Below are 17918 nucleotides of genomic sequence, written 5' to 3'. Positions count from 1 at the left end.
TTAACTGTTTCCCAAGCATCCACTCTTTACATACTATTACAAACATAGTGGAAAGATTGCCAGCATATCAGGCACAAATGATATTACTTCCTAGATGCCAGAGACATAGTCCTTCTACGCATACCCACAATTCAGGCCTCAGTTCTGTGGTCAACACACAAGAAGTCTCCCAAGCCCGACAGTACACAAGGGAATGCATTTAACCTCAACTTCCTCAGTGGGAAAAAGAGAGATCAGGAAAACCTTAGAGGCCAATGGTAAAGAAGACTTCAACAACCTTCATTACCACTGCAGATATTCATAGCTATACCACTGAGGATACCTGAAATTTGTCATCATGAATCTTGCCGCAGTCCGGCTGCAGCAAAATAGCCAGGGGGTGACGAATAACTTGTGTACGTTGATACAGCAGGAATGGGAGCCCTTTATTGTAGGGCAACAGAGCTATTTATACATTTTGCACAGCTTATCTTAATTAGCATAAACTAGATACATCAGTCAACCAATAAGGAATCTCCACACTTAATGGCTCACTTTTGTTACTTCTCAAACCACTCCCTCTGACATTTTGCCAGGCACCATCCAGACTTGTTTACGAACTCTAACATTTCTCTGGCAAAATACCAGGTGTTATTTTTGACTTATTTACAGACCTTAACAAATCTCAGCTGTAGAATTGTATGAAGACTGTACATCTGTGCCCTCATTGATGGCAGAACCTCTGCACTTCACCCAGAAACTTCTCTAATACCCCTATAAAGGAAAGTCTTTTCATAGAGAAATCAGCTTATAATATTCAGAAGGGGTGACTGCTACACCAGTTTTTAAAACAATAAGACAATAAGAAACAAGAAAAACCAAGGTGACATACACCACCAAAAGAATATAATAATTTCTGATTATCAAACACCAAAGAAATGGAGATATAGGAACTAACAAAGAATCAAAAATAATTATTCTAAAGGAGTTTGAAACTAGAAAAAATATATAATCACATCAATGATATGTATAATATATGTTTTATATATATATACACACACACACATATACAGTCAAATACAGTCATATAACAATCTTTCAGTTAACAATGGGTCACATACACAATAATGGTACCATAAGATTAAAATGGCACTGAAAAATTCCTATCATCTATTGAAGCCATAGCTGAATAAGTAGCACAAGTAAAGGAGAGAGCAGGAAATGAAAAAGAATCACCAGGAAAATTCACAGTGAAGAGTTTAGTAGGAGATTTTAAAGAATTCAAAACTTTCTATAAAAGTCTGAAAACAAGGACTTCAATACAAGACAGGCTTTCAAGAGTACAGAGGAATGTCTGTGATGCATTATCTCCTTACAAGAAAATTTGTGAATAAAAAAAATACAAAACCAGTCAAGCAAACCACCATGAACATATTTCTGAAGAGTGACACCTCCTCAACAATAGCCTCATGCAGATTCTTCAAGAGAGATTCCAGAAAAAGGTATTTCTACCAGCAAAGATGAGAGCTCCATGTGTGTTACATCCCTGAAGACCTCTCAGTACAAGATATGGAGGTGGAAGACAATAATATGATGATCCTGACCCCATATAGGCTTGGGCTACAAGATTAAATTATTTAAAATTAGAAAAAAAGCTTCTATAATAAGTACATAAAGAATATATTTATGAAATTATAAATAGTTTGAGTTTTAAATGTTGTTATAAAAGATTCAAAAAGGTAAAAATTAAAAAGCTTATAAAGTTTAAAAGTAAGATGAGGTTATGGATGGAGTTGGAGAATATGATACTAAGGGAAGTTAGCCAATCCCAAAAAAACAAATGCCAAATGTTTTCTCTGATATAAGCAGGCTGATTCATAGTGGGGTTGGAAGGGGAAGCATGGGAAGATTAGATGAATTCTATATAGGGAAAAGGGATGGGAGGGGAAAGGCAGGGATGTCGGTAGGAAACACGGTAGAATAAGATAGACATCATTACCCTAAGTATGTATGAAGAAATGAATGGTGTGAAAATACTTTGTATATAACCATATGAAAAATTGTGTTCTATATGTGTAATATGAATTGTAAAGCATTCTGCTGTCATATATAACAAATTAGAATAAAAATGGAAAAAAAAGAAGTTTTTATAAATAGAATAGCTTAAGTGTATAGATTTAATAGAGATTTTGGTAGTGTACAGCAGTGTTATAGGCCTTCACATTCATTCTGCACTCACCTATTAATGTACCTAAAATAATTTTCAGTCCTGTAAGTTGCTTTTATGGTAATCACCCCATACAGATGTACCATTTTTATCTTTAATTGTCTATTTTCCGGGGACTTTTCTATGTTTAGATATACAAATACTTATCATTGTGTTACAACTTCTAAGTCCTGTTTAATGTAGAAATATGCTGTATAGGTTTGTATTCTAGTACCAATAGACAATAGCATGTGGCCTGAGTATATAGTAGGCTCTACTTTATAGGTTTATGTAAGCACAGTCTATGATGTTCAAACAATGGGATTATGTTACCTAATGATGCATTTCTGAAGACATATCCTTATCTTTAAGCAATGCAGACAAATAATTCTACATAGAAAAAAATAAATAAATGACCAAAATAAGAAATTTGACACACCTATTGAAATTATAGTTTTAAAATTATCAAACACAAATTTTGGAGAGGAAAAATACAATGAATGAAATTAAAAAAAATGAAAGAAAGCATCAATAGAGGAGCTGATCAAATGATAAAAAGAACCTGTGAACTCAAAGATGGGTTATTTGATAATCAGTCAGAAGAGGAGACAGAAAAAAAAATGACAAGAAAAGAAGAAATTCACAGGATTCATGGAACAGCTTCAAAAGAATAAGCATTCAAATTATAGGTGTTCAAGAAGGTAAAGGGAAAGACAAAGTGGAAGAAAGCTTATTTAAAGAAATAACAGGAGAATACTTTCCTAATATGGGAAAAGATATAAATATTGAGGTATAGGAGGGTCAAAAGTCTTCAATCAGATTTACTCCCAAGAAGAATAGACCATGACATATTATAATTAAACTGTCCAAAAATCAAAGACAAAGAGAATATTCTGAAAGCAGCAAAAGAAAATAAGCATACAAGGGAATTCCAATAATGGGAGTAATAGTTTTCTCAGTAGAACTTTACAGGACAGGAGAGAGGAGATGACATATTCAAAGTGTTGAAAGAAAAAAAAATGCAAATCTCCAGGCAAAGTTGTTCTTTGAGATGAATGAGGACAAAGACAAAGGGAAAAAAAGCTAAAGAATTTATCACCACGAGGCCTGTTTCACATAAAATACTGAAAGAAAAGAGTGCTATAAAATATAAAACTAAGTACACAGTCAAATTCAGAATACTCCAATTCTGTAATAGTGGTATGTAAACCACTTATATTTTAGTATGAACATTTAAAGCCAAAAATATGAAAAATAATAATGACAATAATTTATTAAAGCACATACCACACATAAAGCTACAAATCATGATATTGAAAATAAAACATGCGGAAGAGATGGAGTAAAAGTGTAACTTTTTTAATAGAAATCAAAATTATGCTGTATCAACTTAAATAGTCTATGCTAATTTTAAACTGTTTTGTGTAAGCCTTTTGGTAATCAGAAAGCAAAAATTTACATTAGACACACAAAAGATGAACAACATGTTCCTAAATGATCAATGGTTCATACAAGACAGTAAATGTAAAATTAAACTATCTTGAGAAAATTAATAGGAAACTGTTATAATTTGTATTTTAAATGTTCCCCAAACGCCTAAATATTAAAGACTTATTCTCAGCTTGGTAGCATTGAGAGTGGATGGAAACTTAACAGGAGAGGCCTAGTGAGAGTTTTCTTCTCATTTGAATTGTGCCTCTGAAGAGATAGAAGGATCCCAACTCCTTCTCTTCTCCTTTCATGTCCTGGCTGTAAAATGAACTGTTTGCTATATACATGTTCTCACTATTATGTGTTACTACCCATGACCAAAAACCTAATCATAGTGGATCAACTCGATCTTGCACAGAAAACTTCAATTCTGTGAGTCAAAATAAACCTTTCTCTTTATAAGTTGATTTTTCTCAGGTACCAGTAATAGAAAACTGATTAATGCAGGAAATATAACATATCCAATGTATCAGATGCAACAAAAGAAATCCTAAGAGGAGATTTTGTTGTGATGAATCCCTATATCACAAAAGAAGACAGATCCACAACAAACAATGTAATGTTACAAGGATCTAGAAAATGATGAAAAAGCTAAGCCCAAAGTTACTAGAAGCAAAGCAAGAATAGATACACAGGAAGAAATAAATGATAGAGAATAGAACTACAATTGAAAAGGTTAACAAACCTAAAACTTGGTGTTTTCAAAAAATAAATCAACACACCTTTAGTTAGACTATGAAAATAAGATTCCAATAAATTAATGACTCAGAAATAAAAGTGGAAATATTATAACTGATAGTGCTAAATACAAAGAGAATATTACAAGCAATTGAACACCAACAAATTATATAACCTAGAAGAAACAGAAAATTCCTAGATACATATAACTTGCCAACAAAATCATGAAGAAATAAAAAATATGAACAGAATAATAATAAGTAAGAAGATTGAATTCACATTAAGCTTCTCATAAAAAAAGACCAGAACCAAATTACTTTATTGCAAAATTGTACAAAACATAAAGAAAATAGCATCAATTATTCTCAAACTATTCTTAAAAAATTAATAAGGAGCGCTGGGGATGTGGCTCAGGCGGTAGCTCGCTTGCCTGGCATGCATGCGGCCCGGGTTCGATCCTCAGCACCACATACCAACAAAGATGTTGTGTCCGCCGAGAACTAAAAAATAAATATTAAAAAAATTCTCTCTCTCTCTCTCTCTCTCTCTCTCTCTCTCTCTCTCTCTCTCCTCTCTCACTCTCTCTTTAAAAAAAAATAAAAAGAAAAATTCTCTTTCTCTCTCTCACTCTCTCTTTAAAAAAAAAAAAAAAAAAAAAACTAATAAGGAGAGAAATTTCCAAACTCATTTTATGAAGCTAGCATTACCCTGAGACCAAAGCTTGAAGAGGACTCAGTTAACATAGATGCAAAAATCTTTCCACAAAATACTAGCAAGCCAAATTCAGCAACACTCATTTAAACCATCATTCACCATAATCAGATGGTTTTATTGGTGGGATACATATGCACATAAGTAAATGTGGTACACCACATTAACAAAAGAAAGAACAAAACTATGTGTTCTGTTTAATAGATGCAGAAAGGGCATTAGACAAAATTCAACATTCTTTTATGATAAAAACTCTTACAAAATTAGGCATAGGAGGAATGTAATTCAACACATTTAAGACTATACCACAATCTCATTGCTAACATTATAATCAGTGATGAAAAGTTGAAAGCATTTATTTTAAGGTAAGAAATAAGATAAGATATCCATCTGCCAACTTCAATTAAAGTCCTAGCCAGAGTAATTAGGCAAAAGAAAGAAATAAAAGGTCATTCATATCAGAAAAAAAAAAAGTTAAATTTTCCTGTTTATAGGAAAATTCTTATATAGAGAAATATTATATATATATATAGAAATATATATATAGAGAGAAATATATATATATGTATATATATGTATAAATTTCTTATATGCAGAAATCCCTAAACAATTCACCAAAAACCTAGAATTATAATCATAGAGTTAGAATAAATAAATTCAGTAAAGTTAAGGAATACTGAGTCAATTATAAGAATCAATAGTGTTTCTATACTAACAATGAGCTCTCTGAAAAATAAACCAAGAAAACCACCCCAGTAATAATAGCTACAAAATGAACACATGAGGATAAATTTAATCAACAAAAAAGATTTACACACTGAAAATTGTGCAAGATTGATTAAAGAAATTGAAGAAGGCATAATGAATAATGAATGAAGCAATGGATGATATCCCATGCTCTTGGATTTGAAGAAATAACAGGGTTAAAATATATTATTTGTGGTGAACTTTAAATTCAATGAAATCCCTGTTAAAATTCTATCAGCACTTTTTTTGTAGAAATAAAATTCTAAAATTTAGATAGAACACACACACATACACACATACACAAACAGACACAAATCTAAATAATCAAAGTGATATTTAGCAAAAAGAACAAAACCAGGCATCACACTACCTGATTTCAAAATCTACTATAGAGCTATAGTAACCAAAATATCAATGGTAACATGAAAACACACACATATACCAATGGAATAGAACATAAAGCCCAGAAATAAATCCATATATTTATGGTCAATTGGTTTTTGAAAAAGATGCCAAGAATACAATGGTAAAAAGGACAATAAATGATGCTGGGAAAACTGGATATCCACATGAAGAATACGATTAGACTCACATCACAATATAAAAAAAATCAATTCAAAAAAGATTGAAGATTTGAACAAGATCTGAAACTTTAAAACTACTAAAAGAAAATATGAAACTTTAAAATTACTTGAAGATAGCTTCATGATGTTGGTATAAAGAAGGATTTTTTTGGATATGACCCTAAAAGCACAGGCAACAAAACCTAAAATTGACAAATTATAACAAACTGCAAACATTCTGCATGGCAAAGGGAACTCGAACAACTCAATATAAAAATGGGCAAATAAATTTTCGTAGATTGGATTGTCTCCTAAAAGTTCATGTGTTAAAGGCTTGACCCCTGTTCTCACAGTGGTGCTATTGTGAAGTAGAGGAATCTTTAAGAGGTGGGATCTAAAGGGAGGTCTATAGGTCATTGGAGGGACACCGTTGAAGAAGATAGTGGAATCCAGCTTCCTCCTTACTTTCTTTTGCTTCCTGGTAATGAGGTCAGTGGTTTTGTTCTATCACACTCTCCCACCAGGATATATTGCCTTGCTAGAAGCCCAAAACCAATGGAGCTAATGAATCAAAGACCAGATTTCCAAAACTGTGATACAAAATAAAACTTTCCTCCTTTTAAGTTGATTATCTCAAGTATTTGTTATGGTATCAAAATCTGACTCACACAGGAACTGAATAAACAATTCTCAATGTAAGACATGGAAATGACCAATAGGTATATGAAAAAAAATTTGCATCACTATTCAGAAAAATGAAAGTCAAAACCACAATGATATACCAACTCACACCTATTAAAATGACTCTAATAAAAAAGACAAAAAGCAAGTGTTGGTGAGAATGTGGAGAAAAGGGAACTCTGTACTGTAAGTGGTAATATAAATAGGTATAGCTATTATGGAAAATAAGTATGGCTCCTCAAAAATTAAAAGTTAAACTTCCATATGATCCACCAATCTTGCTACTGGTTAATATTCAAAGGATATGAAATCACTATTTTAAAGAAACATCTGAACTGCCATGTTTACTGCAGTAGTGCTCATGGTAGCCAAGAATAGAATCAATCTAGGTGCCCATCAATGGATGAATAAAGAATATTTGGTGTACATTACATGCAAACAAATGCTATAAAGTCTTTAAAAAGAGAAAAATCCTGTAATTTGTGAAAACCTGGATGAACCTGGAGATTATGTTAAGGGAAATAATCCAGGCACACAAAGACAAAAACTGTATTGTCTTACATTATATATATATATATATATATATATATATATATATATATATATATATTTTAAAAAGTCAACTTCATGGACAGAGAGGAAAATGGTGGTGATTACCAGAAGCTAGCAGGTAAACAGATTAAGATGTTGGTCAAAAGACACAAAATTTCAGTTAAATAGGAGTAATAATTTCAAGAGAGCTATTATACTTAATGGTGACTGGAATTTATAGCAACATAACATATACTTGAAATTTTCTGAGTAGATTTTATTGTTTTCAGCACATACAAAAGAGTAGTATAAGTATATGAAGTAAAACATGTTAAATAGCTTTAGTCAGCTTTAGTCCATTTTTTGTTGCAATAACAAAACAACGCACATGAGATAACTTATGATGGATGGAAAATTATTTAGTTCATAATTCTGGAGGCTGGAAGTCCAAAAGCATGGCACTGGTATTCTGTGAGGGCTCTCTTGCTATATAAGATTGAGAAGGCATCACATGCTGGGACAGAGAAACAATAACAGCTCAGGTGTCTCTTCTTCTAAAGCAACAAATGCCATTATAAGGAATTTACCCTCATGATCTCTTCTAAATCTAATTACATCAAAAGGATCCATTTCCAAATACCATTAATATATGAATTTAAAGATTATGCTTCTAATGAATGAATCCTAAGGGAATCCTCCAAACCATAGCATAGCCATTCCACAATGTATACATATATCAAAACACCATGTTGTCTGCTATAAACGTATGTAAATTTAATTCAACAACTCAAAAAAGTAATTTTTAAAAGTTCATATTCTTTTTGTATTCCCTTCAATATTAATGTTATAACTCCTAGTATCTTGGCCCTGCACATTCCTAAACTCATCAACACCAATAACTTCCCTAAGTGCCACTTTTGTGCATACCTAATGCTGAGTCACCAAGAAAGATTCAATATATTTGTTCTCCATCACCATTGTATCTTGTATAATATAATAGCAATCATCACACTAAATGGCAATTGATTACATTAGTTTCCACTATTAATCTGTCACCCACTGTAACTATTCAAATTAAAAAACAAGTATTCTCAAAATCATATAAACCTATTGTCTCTTTTCCCCCATTTTCTTACCCATTCTAAGTTTGCTTTCATATACTCATGTTTCTATTCTTTAGCTTCATACTTCAAATTTATTACTATTACCTAATTATGGCTAAAGGGAGGGAAAAATAAAATATAGTAAATGTCAACTAGAGAATACCATGATATTTTGTTGTGAATTCACTATAATTTAGGCATTGATCCACAAGGTTTTAGTTTCAGAAATTTATTTGTTTGGACTCCATAAACCAACCCTATGCAAATTAATATCTGTATTCACATCCAATCTATGTTATATCCATGAATGTGACCATTTTTATGCCTTGAATTGTGGGGCTCAACATTGTAGAATAGATACATATTCTAGCAAACTATTAATGGATCTTTTCGTAGTGAAAAGACTATAAGGAAGCCAGGCACAATGGCACACACCTGTAATTCCAGAGGCTCAGTAGCTGAGACAGGATAATCACAAGTTCAAAGCCAGCCTCAGCAACGGCAAGGCACTGAGCAACTCAGTGAGACCCTGTCTTTAAATAAAATACAAAATAGGGTTGGGAATGTGGCTCAGTGGTTGAGTACTCCTGAGTTCAATCCCTGGTACCAGAAAAAAAAAAAAGCCAAAAGGCTTGACTCTTTTGCTATTACTAATAATAATTGATATTAATAAATAAAAATAGTATCTACACATGTCTGTCACTTTTTGTGTACCAGTCACTATTCTAAGCATTTAGCATTTAATCCTCTCAGTAACCTGCTTTGATAGGTATTAACATTTGTCCATTTACAAACAATGAGACCAAGGCACAGAAAGGTATTATGCCGGGGGGAATTTAAACCCAGACAGTTTGGCTTCAAGTTCTTTGTTCTTAATCATTATATCTAACCACCTGTCGATAAAATATACTGATATAGATTAGATTCAGAAATGAGTGAGGAAAGGTGACACAGGGCAAGAGAAACCCATTCTGCTGGAGCAGATCATGGAAAAGGTAGTTTGGTTCTGTAGCCAGCCCTTCCAGACTTGACATTCCTCTGCAACAGTACAGTCCCTTTCCTCGCTGTGTGGCAGCAATGTTATTCTATAGCCTGAGTTGTTCCTGAAACTTCACTGTGTTTGGCTTTTCTAGCCCTCTCAATAATGTTGATAACCATCTGGTAATAATCCATTATTTCCCTAAACAAGCTAAAGTAGAGTTTGTTTAAACTCCCAGTTCCTTACCAATATCGCCATTGGCACCAAAAGTGGGGCCCAGTTGCAAATGGCTGCAACAACAAAAAACAAAACAGGTGTCTTGCTACAGAAAGAATAATTCTGAGGCCATGGACAAAAATGAGATTAAGGAATTTGCTTTCCAACCAGAATTCACTTTTACAGATGCCCTCAAACTTGCTACCTTTAAGTTGACTAAAATAGGATCAAAAGACACAAATAGATTGGGAAAATTACATGAAATGATTTTCAAGTAGTGGACCTTAGGCAATGATGAACAACAATCCCTGACAAAGTAAAAACAAAGAAGGTAGCTCTGCAGTTGCTTCAACTTGCTGTTTTGAAACCATTTTCAGGATGTAACTAGATAAAGGAAACTAAGTCAGAGACAGGCGGACTTCCTGAACTGAGAAGGATAGGGAGATATAAGCTGTAGTGTTACCAGGAAAGACCACCAGAGAGGGAAGAACAGCTCAAATAAAGAATCCCAGAGATCTTCAGAGCACCTCTCCCTAAGTATTTAGCTGACTATTATCACAGCATGAAAGAGGAAACCACCAGAGACTAGGAAAAGTAATCACAAAGTTTTATAATAGTGTACAATGGCCACAAGGACTGAGCATAGTGCTTGTTCCAAGTCAGATTGGAAACCCTTATGATTCACAGGAAATTGCATGGAGTACTCAGAACACTTGCCTCAGTAACAGAGGATAGGTTGCTCTGCACAGTTCTGTTCTGAACAAAAATAATAATGCGGTGTATGGTTTACAATATATTTAAAACTAAAATGTAACAAAACATAAAGATCAGGACAAAAGAAATCGAAGTATACTATTATAAGGGTTTTTTAAAATTTTTTGTTAGTTGTAGATGGACACAATACCTTTATTTTATTTATTTATGTTTTATGTGTTGCTGAGAATCAAACCCTGTGCCACACACGTTAGGCGAGTGCTCTACCAATGAGCCACAACCCCAGCACCCTATCATAAGGTTTTAATGTTATATATTAACTGGCATATCACTTGAAGGTAGTTATGATAGGCTAAAGTTGGTATACTAAAAAAACCTTAAAAGAGGTATTGGCATTAAAAAAAGAAAAAAAATACAGCTACCAATAAAACAAAGAGATTAAAAACAACCATAAGGATATATATACAAATAATCTATTATAAAGAGAAAATGAAGCCAAAGAAAACAGAACAGATGGGACAAATAGAATATAAATAGCAAGCAATAGATTTAAACCTCACAGTATCAATAATTACACGTAAGGCAAATGGTATCAATACTCCAAATAATTTTGGATATTATCAGGTTGAATATAAACAAACGACTTAATATGTGTGCTATATGAAATTGACATCAATTATAATAAAAATGGGTTCAAATTCAAAAGATAGAAAAATACGTTTCAGGCTAACAATAATCAGAAAGGGGCCTGGAGTGGTTATACTAAAATGAAAATGGATTTTAAAGCAAAGAATGGCAGGGGAAATTTTTGTCATAATGATAGGAATTGAATTTATCAAGAGAATTTAACAATCCTGAATGTTTATGTACTTAATCAGAGAGTTTCACATTGCACAAGGCAAAGATTAAGAAAATTGCGAAGACAAATAGAGAAATCCACAATTACAGTTGGAGATTTCAGTAACTCTCTCACAATAATCAATAGGGTTAATTATTTGAATAAGTAGATAGAAAATCAGTAAGACAGTAAGAGTATAGATTTGAAAAATAGCATCAACTTTCTTGACCTACTTGGTATTTATAGAAAATTCCACATAAATGTGGCATAATACATATTTTTTTCAGACATATGTAGATAATTGAATAAGATATATCATATTTGGAGCAAAAACACAAGTTTAAAAGATTCAAGTCATATAAAACATGTTTTATGTCTAAATCAAATATTTTCACAATAATATTTAGTCATTATTCTACCTGATTTTACCCTCATTTTTTCACGAATTTAATAGAGTTTTCCAGAATTGCCATGTTGTGTGATATCCATAGATAAAGAAATAAATAGAAGAATTCAACTGGGTTTTGTTGTTGTTGTTGTTGTTGTCGTTGTTATTGTTGTCATTTGTTTGTTTTTTGGGTAAAGCCAGGCATTAAAGATATGTTTTTAAATTTAAGACTATAATAGTCCTCTAATATTTTTCTAAAAGGTCTTTATTTTTCCAAAATTAATTTTGTTCGTATCTAAGACTTCCGTTGCTATTTTAAACTACTTAATATTTATTTCTAAAATTTCTCAGTTTCAATTTCTAACACTGAAAACTCGTTTTTCAACTATTTCCTTTCATCTTTTGTTATTCACAATGGAAGTTCAACATGAATTTGTTTCAGAAACAAATTTATCCTCTCTCCCACCAAATCAGTTTCTCCTATTGACCTGCTTTTGTAAATGCTGAATTCTTTGAATTGCTAGCACTTAAAACAGTAGCAGATATGATATTCTCTTTTCATGTCCACTTCATTTTCACTCTGCTTAGTGAAATTTTATTCCTTTGACACATCTACCTGCTAGATGGTAAGTGCCCTGAGAGTAGAGCACATAAGTTAATCATCTCTTCATTAATTTCCCACAATACTGAGACCAGACTCAATACACAAGAGGCATGGTGGGATGATTCAAAAATGATTGTTAGATAAAAATGCCAGCAAGTTATTTCTAATTATTTAATACTGAAGATACAATGTTATTGGTATAACCAGAAAATTTATATTATTCACTAAAACCAATTCATTATGTAACACAGAACTATGAGTCTGTTCATGAGCCCCTAGGCATAATCAAACATGACAATGTGATTTCCATTACCTTTGAATTTAACACTGTCATAAAATGCCAGTATGTTAGGTATTGATAAAAATTAATATTTTATGATATGGGGACCCCAAGTTCTGTTCTTACTTACATAGAATGTACTGGGTGGGAGGAAATACAGTATTATCTGATAGTTTAAAATTTTGCATTGAGCTTTTTGCACCTAGATTTGTGCCACTAATACAAATAGCTATGAACTGAAAGCTGGGAAATGCATTAACAAAGACCCCAGTGTGAGACCCTTGTTTAGTTCACAGTAGTAGAGACCTTGCCTATTACACTGAAGTAATATTTGAGGAGATCAGGTCATAACCAGAGTCATGACAGCATGACAGGCCACCCAGGTTTGCGGGGTGGAATTTGACCATGTAGCTGCATGAAAATGCAAGTTTGTGGAGAGTTGCCAAGAGTGAAGAAATGGCCCAATTCCGAGTATTTCAGAATGGAACAATGTCTGTGAGGACAAGGTGAGAGCACTCTGTTGGTGCCTGAGAAGTGATAGCATCTTAATTGCTAAACATCTCACAGGATTACCTCCCAATTGTCTGGGTTAGAGGCACTGTCTGATTTGCAGGCGCCATGTTTAGAAGTACCTTTCTTTAAGGAATGCAATTTTATTGGGATTCTAAAATCATTATGTCAATTTGTGGCACTGCACTGACACCATAGGAGGTTATGCTTACCATAAGAAATAATCTGGATGAATAATATAATAAGAGGGGCACTATTCCCCAGTCATCTAATCTGAAAGGTAAAGGTTTTTCCATGTGAATTATGGCACATTTTAAAACATAACTAGCAGCTTTCCCATTTTTATTTCTAAATTTCATTTGAAAATTTGGGTGTGTAGACCTGATACACAGCAGCTATGACTACAGTCAAAATCAGTTGTGCTATTTTGACTTTATTATTTCGTGTTTTTTTTTTTTAATCAAGCAGATTGTAGTAACTTACGTCAAGTATTTGGCTTGACAATTCAACTAAAGTGAATTTTGAAAATAACCTGAAATTATGATAGTGCAAGAACTATTTCTTAGTTTATTTAATTCTCAGAGAAATAAACCAGCTTACATTTCTGAACTAGAAAGCTGAATTAGGAAGGAGAACACAAGTATTATATTCACTTAAAGTTAGTAGTCTTTTGGTAATTCCTTTAATTATAATTTTAAATATGTAATTTAGAAAAGTTGCAGATAGTTAATAAATGAGTCAGTCTTTATTCCATTAACAAACATTCATTGAGTGTCTAATACTATATAAAATATGCTAGTTTCCTCAGTAGCATTGGAGGCAAGGTGTTTCTTGAAAAAGTAACAGTCATTGTTCTAAAGCATAAGCAAGAAATTGAATCCAACTATATTCATTTGTTTCTATTATAATTAGAAATATAAACAGGAGCATGGTAACATGCTTAAAAACAAATGCCTATTTTAGTTAGAATTCTTAAAAAAGAAAGGCTTACATAAAAATATTAGAATTTAGAATTTATCAATTATTGAACTATGCATAAATTATAATCAAATGAAGGAGTTAAATCAAATGGACCCAATTTCATTACAGATATAGATAAGACAATAAGATAAGTCTGTTTTAACCATCTTTCCTTCTACCTTAGAGAGATGGAAACATTTTTCTGGCCTGAAATTTGAATAGCACTTGACAATTCTTTTTATTTTAATGACTTGAAAAGTTAACCTATGATGGACTAGGATCAAATTGAAAAATAGGATCAATATACCAAAATAGATATAAAAGAGTCTTGATGGGTCTTTTGTCCATAGTTTGCTAATACCTGTTGACTTGCTGAATTTCTGATTTCTAAATAGTATAGCAGTATTTATACCATGCCCCGCCTATTGGCCAATTTAATGTCAGCTAAAAATAAAAGGCATATGACCCACCAATCCCATTCCTGGTTGTAGACTAGAAATGGAAGCAACCTAAGTGTCCATCGCCTGCTGAATGGACGAAGAAAACTGTGATACATATACAGCAATGGAACACTATTCTGCCATAAAAAGAATAAAATCTTATCATTTGCAACAGTATGGACAGAACTGGTGGTCATTATGTTAAGTGAATTAAGGCAGGCATGGAAAGACAAGCACGCATGTCCTCAATCACATGAAATCTAAAAACATTGATCCATAGAAGTTGATAGTAGAATGATGGTTACCAGAGGCTGGGATGGTTACCAGAGGATGGTTAGCAGAGGAGAGGAGAGATGGGGAAGGGTTGATCAATGGGAATTAAGCTACACTTAGAGCAAAAATTTCTGGTGTGCTATTGCTCAGTAGGGTGATAATAGATGATAATAACATACTGCACATTTCAAAAATCTAGAAGAAAGAATTTTGAAAGTTTTCATCAAAAATAGATTATAAACGCTGAGGAGACAGACATGTTTAACCTTATTTAAACATTGACAATGCATACATGGGTCAAAATATTGTTTGTTACCCAATAAAAAAGTTTTATATTTTTATGTACCATAAGTTAAAAATAAATGTAATTAAAACTTTGAAAAATGGATTGAAGTATTAGAAACATAAATTATTACATGAAAAAAGGGAGAGACAACAGACAAAATCTAGCAGCATAGTCCTTATCCACAGATAATTTTTTTGTTATTGTTGTTGTTTTGTTTTTTGTGTGTAACAGGGTCTCACCAAATTGCTTAGAGCCTCGCTAAGTTGCTGAGGCTGGATTTGAACTTGTGAGCTTGTGATCCTCCTTCCCAAGCCTTCCAAGCCACTGGGAACACCCGTGTGCACCACCACACCTGGCTCCTCAGATACTTTTTAAAAATTCTCTAATTAACATAGAAAAAAAAGAGAAGAATCCATGTAATGTGATACATGGGTTAAAGTTAAAAATACATACTTTAACATGAAGAATTAAAAATTAAGTATTATGTAGCATAATTAATAGAGAATGCAATAATTTTGAAAACTACTGTTTATAATCTTATTTTAATCTGGCATACAAAATTGTATGGGTATTATTGGAATAATTTATTTTGTTTAATACATCATCTTACTATAAAGGCCACAGTATATATAACTCAGTATCATGTTGAATATATATTTTTAAACAAATAAAGGAAAACATCCTGATTCTGATCCTCATCTATTTCTAAACAAAATCAATACTACTACAACTACATTTTCTATAACTACTGCAAAATAATTATATGAGTACAGACTTATCAATAAATTGAAGATTTATTGCAGAAATATAAATATGTGCCTAAGTTATAACCATGGGATATTTCAACACATAAATTGGCAGTAGTGCTAAAAATTAAAGTTATAAACTCTAAATATAAAGGCACCTGAACTGCTGAGTATTTGTCATACTATTATTGCATCATGAACAAAATATTCCAAATTTGAGCTCAAGGAAAGATCACAGATAGGACTTCATTATGTCATTGGTAGTCAAAATGGCTCTAAAGAACAGATGTTGAAGAACGAACTACTACTGGCTTTTGGTGTAAAAAAACCATAGTCGGAGTGTAACTTACTTATTTATTTATTTTATTGGTAGTGGGAGTAGAACCCAGGGCACTCTACTATTGAACTACACATTCCCAGCCCCAGACCCCCCAACTTTTTGGTGGGTACTGGGGATTGAACTCAGGGACATTCAACCACTGAGCTACATCCCCAGCTCTATTTTGCATTTTTCTTAGAGACAGGGTCTCACTGAGTTGCTTAGTGCTTTACTTTTGCTGAGGCTGGCTTTGGACTGATGATTTCCTGCCTCAGCCTCCTTAGCTGCTGGGATTACAGCCATGCGCCACTGTGTCCAGCCCCCAGCCCTTTTGATTTTTTTTTTTAATTTTGAGATAAATTCTCCAACTAAATTGCCCAGGTTGGCTTCTAATATGTGATCCTCCTGCCTCAGCCTCTTGATTAGCTGGGGTTATAGGTGTGTGCCCAACTGTGTCTGACAGAGTGTAAATGGTTTTTTAAAGTTAGATATTAAAAGAGCATACATGAGGGTGGGGTGTAAATTTAAATAATTTCACAATACTTTGCAATTAAATAGGCTTAGACTTTAGAAACATGTTCATGGGCTTGACATTTTAGAGAGACGATAATATTCAAAAACTGATTTTGGTCTTCAAAATATATGCTTGTGCCAAGACAGATTATCTAAGATTGAATCACTGGTTTTACTATATTTCTAGAGAGTTCTTATTTGTGAAATTTCAACAATGATATCATCTGTGTTATAAGGTAGTTATGAGGATTAAATGCCAAAATGTATGCAAAATACCTAGAACAAGATTCATCATTCCCTCTACTATCACCATGGCATAAGCCATCATTTCCTCCTCACACCACTATAGAAGTTGCTCCCCTCTGCTCCCTATCTCCACCAAGCTCGTCAATAATCAGTATCTCTATAGTGATTCTTTTAAAACCTAAATGAAAGCATGTCACTCTTGATCTTACAATTTCCTTGACTCCTCAATGCAGGTTTGGTAACAACCATTCTTGGAAGTTGCCCACTGGAGTCCCCATGATGTGGACTCCTTTACCTGATCTCATTTCCTCCCACTCCACCTGACAAACTGTAGTCCAGCTTTGTCTTTTCACATGTCCACTCTGCCTGGAAGCTCTTGTCCAGATGTGCAGAGGGTGCACTCTTTCCCCTCTTGTTCTTAGCAGTGACCATCTTATTCAGGAGATTTCCCAACTCCAACTAGATACAATCACTCCTTCTATTCCCCAGACTTCCCTTGCTTCCTAGCCTAGCTTTATTTTCCTACAGTATTTACCACCACCATATCACAAATCAAATCTTTTGTTTGTTTGTTTGTTATCTATCATATCAGGTAGTTTCTGTTTGGCTCCCCAGAAACACCTCCCCTTCCCTATCTGACTTTTTGTCTGGGTGACTTAACTTTACTAACTATGTGAAGGCATTCTCCTATCCTCTGGCCGTCTGGGTAGATTTGACTAATGGGGACCCCAATGATATAATAAAGAGAAGAGTCAAGGAAGATGATTTCTTCCCCAAGATCATTTTAGACTGACTGAAGTCACTTCAGGCTGGTTGTTTTCCCTTACAAAAGGTCACTCCTCAGGGGTGAGCTCTTAGACATCTGTGCTACTGAAAGTGTGAACTGAGAACCCCAACACTGTCACTCTCTGGGAGC

The sequence above is a fragment of the Urocitellus parryii genome, chromosome 2 (assembly GCF_045843805.1).
Source record: "Urocitellus parryii isolate mUroPar1 chromosome 2, mUroPar1.hap1, whole genome shotgun sequence".
Classification (NCBI taxonomy): Eukaryota; Metazoa; Chordata; class Mammalia; order Rodentia; family Sciuridae; genus Urocitellus; species Urocitellus parryii.
The sequence above is the reverse complement of the archived record's forward strand: the minus strand, read 5'-3'. Positions refer to the sequence as shown.